The following is a 7,077-nucleotide window of genomic DNA, read 5'->3' on the forward strand; positions in this document are numbered from 1 at the left end:
TTAAGAAGAAGAGGCATAAACAAGTAATTTACAAACCACTGTAATCCCACAAATGTTTATATATATATATATATATATTATATATATATATATATATATATATATATATATAAATTTAACACTATACAATTCAATACACTTGTAATCAGACAAATATATATTTGAAATAACATTACAACATTACTCTGTTGAAATGAGGACACTGCTCTTTTGCTTAATAATGCTATTTAATAAATAAAATGAAAAAATCATTTTTTACAAATTGTATCTCTTGAGGCATAGGCTATCGAAAACATTCAGATTGCTGCACCATATGTCCCTCTTAGAGTCTCATGATGAAAATAAAGTCTCTCTGTGTGGCTTTCGTCAGCGTGACATCATCCTCACAAACTCTGGAAAATTGAGTGAGGAAGAACAAAACAAAAAAGTAAACCGAAAAGAATATTCAGTGAGGTAAACTGAAAATGTTAAGAAAGATGTCATTATTTGTCCATCATTCCTTTACCTTCAAAATCAACAAGTCCGTCCCCGTTGAGGTCAGCATCACAAAAGTATATCGTCAATATCCCTGGAATTTAGCTGCTCAACCCATTAGCTTCTTCATGGCTTCTCTCAGTTCTGTGATGCTGATTTGCCCATCTCCATTGGAGTCAAACTGCAGCAGGAATTTGTCAGTTAAGGCCATGACTGGTGCTGTTAGCACAGTACGTTAAGTGAGTGTTGTTTACCTCTTTAAAGGGCATCTCTCAGCCTCCTTTGACTCCAATCATGTCTGCTGTCTCTGCCAGCATTTTGTGGCCCATGAGTTCCACAAAGTCCTCAAAGTCAATTTTACCCCCACCTATAAAATACAGGAATATATTACTTCAAACTATTATATATTTTCTAAATTTAATGTTAATTTATTACATATTTCTTATAATTATTATTATAAATATGTTTTCAAAATTAAAACAAATTTCATGGTCTCAGACATTTAAACTATAATACAGTACAATAATGGTTGGATGAAGGCACACAGATCATAAATGCTCTCTGAAGGATGATGTTAACTCACTTATTTGTGGGGACTCAGTTCAAGAGTTCCATCTCTGTTGGATGGTACCCATCGTCCCGCATGCATTCTCCCCAGGTCTCTGCAGTTGATGTAGCCTTTGTTCCTATCAAACTCTTTAAAGGCTTCTCTTAGTTCTGCATGAACACAAGGAGAGAGGTGATGAAATGCATAAACAGGTGTTTATAACACCGATCTGACTCTTATGTGAGGTGTGTGGTTTACTGTGAATACCTTCTATCTCCTTTCTGGCCGCAGTTCCCTGTCCTGGTAAATAAGAAACATAAAGAAAGATGTTAGTAAACACAGATTGCATTTGAAGACATGTCTCTGTTTGACATTATCTCTCTCTGAATCATCAAAATAGACTCAAACAAAACACATGGGTGGGGATGTGCGAAATGAGAAAGTGGGCAAAAATGCGTATTGAGGACTGGTAAGTGAAATGGGTAGGTCACTAAGATTACACAGTGAAGTTGCCTGATAGGAGATAAGGAGGATTTGGGGTTTAACTGAGAGGAGAACGCAAGAGAAAGACGGCAAATCTCATTGTCCAGAGAGTGCCATATGAGAAAATCTCACAGATGATTCTCTTTTCCATTTACAGCTTTATGTATAAATACCCAATACCCATATAGTACACACACACACACCAAAACACACACCCACACACACACCACACACACACACACACACATGCATTCATATAAACTGTAGTGGATAACAGATATGCCACAAATCCAGTGCTAAATCCTTTAGTTAACTGAGTATCCTCATGTCTTTTTAATACAAAGCATTGTTAAGATGTGTCATTCATCTCAACAAGAGACATTTTTTATAAATACAATTATAATTTATATATAAATATTACAGTAATATCAGTTGAAAAGCGTTGCTGCTGCTTAATTTTTAATTCAGATAGATGTTTTTGTGATGAATAAAATGTCAAAATATGGGTGCAAATAATATGCCAGTGTCATTCATTCAGCGTTAAACAGATATGTTTATGTAAAAAATGAAGAAAAGCCACTCAGTTTGAGGACCAGAGAAGCAACTGTTCCAAGAGGTATGAGATAAAATCATACTGTTCCCCAAACTATTGAGTGGTAGCATACTTTTTATGGCAGCAAAACTATGCGTTGAACCTAACAAACCTGCAAAACAGCTTTTTTAACAACTTTGAGGTTGTATAAAGAATTACTTTTTTTCAACTGTCCGCATGATCTTTACAACACACTAGAGGAGGGAGTTGAAAATGTGGATTGATTCACAACGATGATGAGAAACACGGCTGAACATAGGCTCTGATGATCTCTTTGGATGAATGAAGGGGAGAATGTAGATGCTGAGACACTGTGTTTTCAGTTTTCATAGTACATACGAAGCTGTGACTTTGCGAAGCCCTGTCTTAGGAAGATGCATGCTGGTCCACACGATGTTATGCAGCATGGTGCAGTTTTGGGACTAGTGCATTTCAGAGGCCCCTTAAACTCAGAAGTTACTTCATTTTCTCCATCTGCTTCTCCAAGTGGGCGGGGCCCTGGCACTACGGACCCCGGCCCCTTTACCCTCTGCCACACCTTAGGGTGGGGCCACATTTTACTTGAGAAATAATCTAATTAAGCACGCTTTTAGTCAAATTTGTTTGACATGTCCTTAAAATACTGAAGTATTATAATTTTAATGAAATACTGATTACTATCTTTACACTAGATCTAAGTTTTGAAGTATGGATTCCTCTCCCACACTTAATTAAAATATTATAATAACACAAACACACAGACCCCCGATATATAGGCCCTGACCTTTAAATATGTTTATCTTACCTTCTTAATTTTGCTTTTCATTGATGGTTTGGTGCAGTTTCCCATGCCTTAGTCCTCAGTGAAGATTCCCACCTCTCCTCTTCTGCCTTTTTTATATAATTAATTTATCGAGTGGACAACAAATGTATCTATAAACCTTTGCGTTCTTTCTCATCTCAGCCTTTCTCTTATAACTATCCGACAAAGCAAAAGCAAAATACAAATAATACTGTTTCATAAACCAAGCATACTTTTACCTATTCTTGTAATCTTCATATCTCGCTAAATCAATCTCCAAGTCTCTCCCTCTCTTCCCTATCCACTCACTTTCCTCACAGATTGCAGTCCCATGCAAAGGATTTCATTTGCAAGCTGAAAGATAGGGATGCGGAGTAGGAGGGGGTGGTAAGGGAGGGTGAGAATTAGACGAGAAAATGAGAAGCTTTTTTAATCCCCCTTTCTATTTCAGATTAAAGTCGAAGAGCCATGGGATGATGTACAGAGAGGGAGAAAAAGAGAACAAGGAGATTCGAGGAGAAACAAATAATACGGCAGTGGTCGTCAATCTGCGATATTTATCCATTTTGATAATATTTTTCTTTTTCAGAGAGTTTGAAGTACATATTGTGCAAAATAACTGTAAATTTAATTCACACTGTATTGCTCAACATTAAAATATCATTAAATTATTGCTGGCGAACATGATCATCAGGCTTTAGCCAAACCTGTGGAGTCCATTTTTAAAGCAAAACAAAGACAAAGCAAATACTAAGACATTCTGAAATTCATGTAAATTTTTCAGCTGAACAATTTACTCAAATTGTTGTAGTCAGAATATATTTGCGATCATTTTTATTAGTTGTCTCAGATATTTCAGCCATTATAAGTAGACCACTAAGAAATCGTTCTTAGCTTGTAAAATTAGTATGACGAAGATGAAGAATACAGGAGGTTTAAAAAAAGAAATTGATTACGTCTTTTCAACACCGAGGGTTAAAATGTGTGTGTGTGATAATCATGGACTAATCAGAACACACCTTTGAGCAGATAAACAGAGACTTGCTGTTTAATCCGCACTCATATTTTAGTAAAACCCAGTGACATTGCCCTGTGTTTCCAGCCTGTCAGAACCATAATCTACTCTAATCCACACAAATACATGTTCAAGTATTAAAATGTTTTTCTGTGCCAACAATATGGTTTGTTGTTTTAAAAAAAAGTTCAACAAATAGATGAATGCTACTATTTATTGTATAATATAGTGTATAATAATAACCATCATGGACACAAGTGTGGTGTGTATGAGGAGGAATTTAAGCCAACACAAAAAGATTAGGAATCAAATCAGACGAGGTCACTCTATGAGCAGCAGTGCATTGTGGGACTGGAGTCCCAGCTGTGTTTGTGTAGTGAGTGTGTAGTGACAGAGAGACATGTCAGGACAGTAAAGTAGTGGCCACTAGGAGGTACTGTCAGTCTGCAAAATCTTTGATTTATATTGTATAAAATAATAAAACCTATTTTTAATATTTAAAATGTTGATTTAATTTTACAAATTAAAAGTTGTATTTATAACACACATCACAAGTGGGTCTTTACATGTATATGAAAATCTAAATATGCCTATATGTTTTAGAAAGTGGATGCTTCACAATCATCTATTTTGGGTGTCCATGGCATCAAATTGTTTCAAAGCTCCTTTCCTAAACTACTATCTTTAAAACTTTGTTAATAGCTATATAGAATCTATTAAAATTCATGCATGGTTTTAAAAAACACCTTAATTTGTTCCCACGGTTCAACTGGCCCGAGATGATAGATAAAACCTCTCAGTAGTTTGAGAGACTTGTTTTTGAAGACTGCCATAATATGTTTTGTGTGGTGTTGATTTATTTTTTTATTGATTTTTTTTTAAATAAAATTATTTTTCCTTTTTTTTTTTTTGCTTTCCCTTTCGTTTGGGTGTAAACTCACATATCCAGTTCAAATCTCCTGCTTTATTCATTGACTTAAAGATAACAAGATGTCAGACTAGTCAACCTAAACTATGTGTTAATCCTTATCTAACAATACTCATTCTTAGGTGACTTAAACTAATGGATAGAGTTTCAGTGAATGCTCTAATGGTAATTACTGTGCAAATGTAAATTGTAAATACAAATCTAACGTTAATACACGGCTTAGGCAATGACTCAGTGAATGCATCATCTAAATTAGCATGTAGCTATCTATGTCTCCAAGCCAATTAAATAATTATGACAATACAAGCAATGATCCCTCTTCCAGAAAGGTGAGTGGGCAAGATTGGGTTTCTTGTGTGCTCACTGCTGGTGATTCAAGCTCAATATCAAGTGATTAGCACTGGATGCAAGGTTATCCTAGTGTGGGAATGCAACACCACAAGGCTAAGACCAGGTCATGAGCGGGTGAACCACAAGGGGACAGATGTGCTTGTTAGGACAGCTCCTTAACCTGTTATCTCATGCCTGACCGTCACCTAACCACCTATCTGCTAATGAAGTTAAGTCGCTCTGGGACACCCAGAACATTAACATAATATATTAAAAAGCATGTACTGTAGAAAAAAGAAAATGTTTTGCCAGGCAACCAAAAATATTTACTTCATGTGGTAAATCTAAATTAACTGGTTTCATTCAATTAAAAATATGACTGAATAGTAAACTAAATGATAGTTATTACCATTATCTAAAACTAAAATATGAAATAAAATTAAATAACCAAAACAAGTAAACAAAAGATAGAAATGCTGTAACTAACTGAAGTATAACTAAAACTACAGTAAGTTTAACTTTAAACTAAAAATAAAAAAACTAAACCTGAATTAGTGATGCTTGATAAAAACCAATAAAACTGACAAAACCAAATCACAAAATTACTAAAATAAAACTAAAAAATGAATGATACTAAAATAACACTAACACTAATAACACTAAAATAGCACTGTTACTTTATCAGCTTGACTTTGCTACAGTGAAATTATTTTAAATAAAATTTTGACTTGAAAAAATCACTTAAACTACACCTAGATAACATGATGCTTTGTTTTTGAAAACATTTTTACATTGCATTCACAATTAGATTTATCCAAGGGTACCATACAGGTGAAATACACAGCTAAAAGGAGATTGTGCTTTCTCTGTTGCGGCTCCACGATTGTGGAACGATCTGCCGCTACACATTAGACTTTCATCCGATGTTGAGTGTTTTAAATCTTTGCTGAAAACATATCTTTTATCTCTGGCTTTTGGATCAATGTAATTTTATTAATCAGGGTGTTCTCTTGCAAGTCTATCTGTTTTGTTGTATTGTATTTTCTTTTAGTGTGTATTTGATTGTTTTACGTTTTTAGACTGTTTTAAATGTGCTTTAGAAAAAAAATGCCTTGCCTTGCCTAGTCAAATATCATAAGAGATATGATAACATTTAATCAAAAAAAATATTGGGTCTGACTCTGAGCTTCAAGATTTTCAAGTCTGTGATCAACAGTTACTCTTATAGTGAGTGTCACTTAAAATAGAAAATAAATGAGTTGGCAGAGCTCAACAAGGGATCGTCTGTATCATGTATCATGTATCAACATAGTTAGCAAACAGAGCAGGGACAAGGAATACCCATCAGACTAAAGACCGGGTATGGGCCTTCAGTAGTTTGATGTATAGCCACTCTAGTTCTATTAAGTATATAAGCAGTTTTGGTTATAATAACACAACAAAGAATGTAAAAAAAAGGTAGTTTTGGATCACAGTGAGACTGCTTTAGGTAGAAGGGCATGGAATGGCAGCATGTGTTGGCATATGTGATATGAATTGTGTGCTCTTACTTGGCCAAAAACAGAATCCACGATGGGTCTGAGGCTGAGTTCCTCCTTCTCCTTCTCCTTCTGTTCCCCAGTCTCAACAGGCTCCTCCTCATCTTCCTCCTCACCATCTCCATTTCTGCTGGGTGGATGGAGGGGCTGATTCTTTTTCTGTCCCATTTTAGGTCTTGAATTACTGTTAAATACCTCCACCACACCCATTTCAACTTGCTTTCTCTGTTTCTCCACTTTCTTCTTGATTGCGGCCTGGACCTGTCAGAAGACACAGGAGGGTCAGACATCCTAAAACCAAGCTGATGATTAATCAGCAACTGGGGACATTTACATAGCTAATTATAACCATAATTGCAATTATAATCTGCATAATGGGAGTGAAGGAC

General features: G+C 35.3%; 1 pseudogene; it reads right to left on the bottom strand.

Annotated features, from left to right (window-relative positions):
* Positions 1–282: 282 nt before the first annotated feature.
* Positions 283–3,215, bottom strand: LOC122134076 (annotated as a pseudogene).
* Positions 3,216–7,077: the final 3,862 nt, after the last annotated feature.

Source organism: Cyprinus carpio, chromosome A14, assembly GCF_018340385.1.
Source record: "Cyprinus carpio isolate SPL01 chromosome A14, ASM1834038v1, whole genome shotgun sequence".
Lineage (NCBI taxonomy): Eukaryota > Metazoa > Chordata > Actinopteri > Cypriniformes > Cyprinidae > Cyprinus > Cyprinus carpio.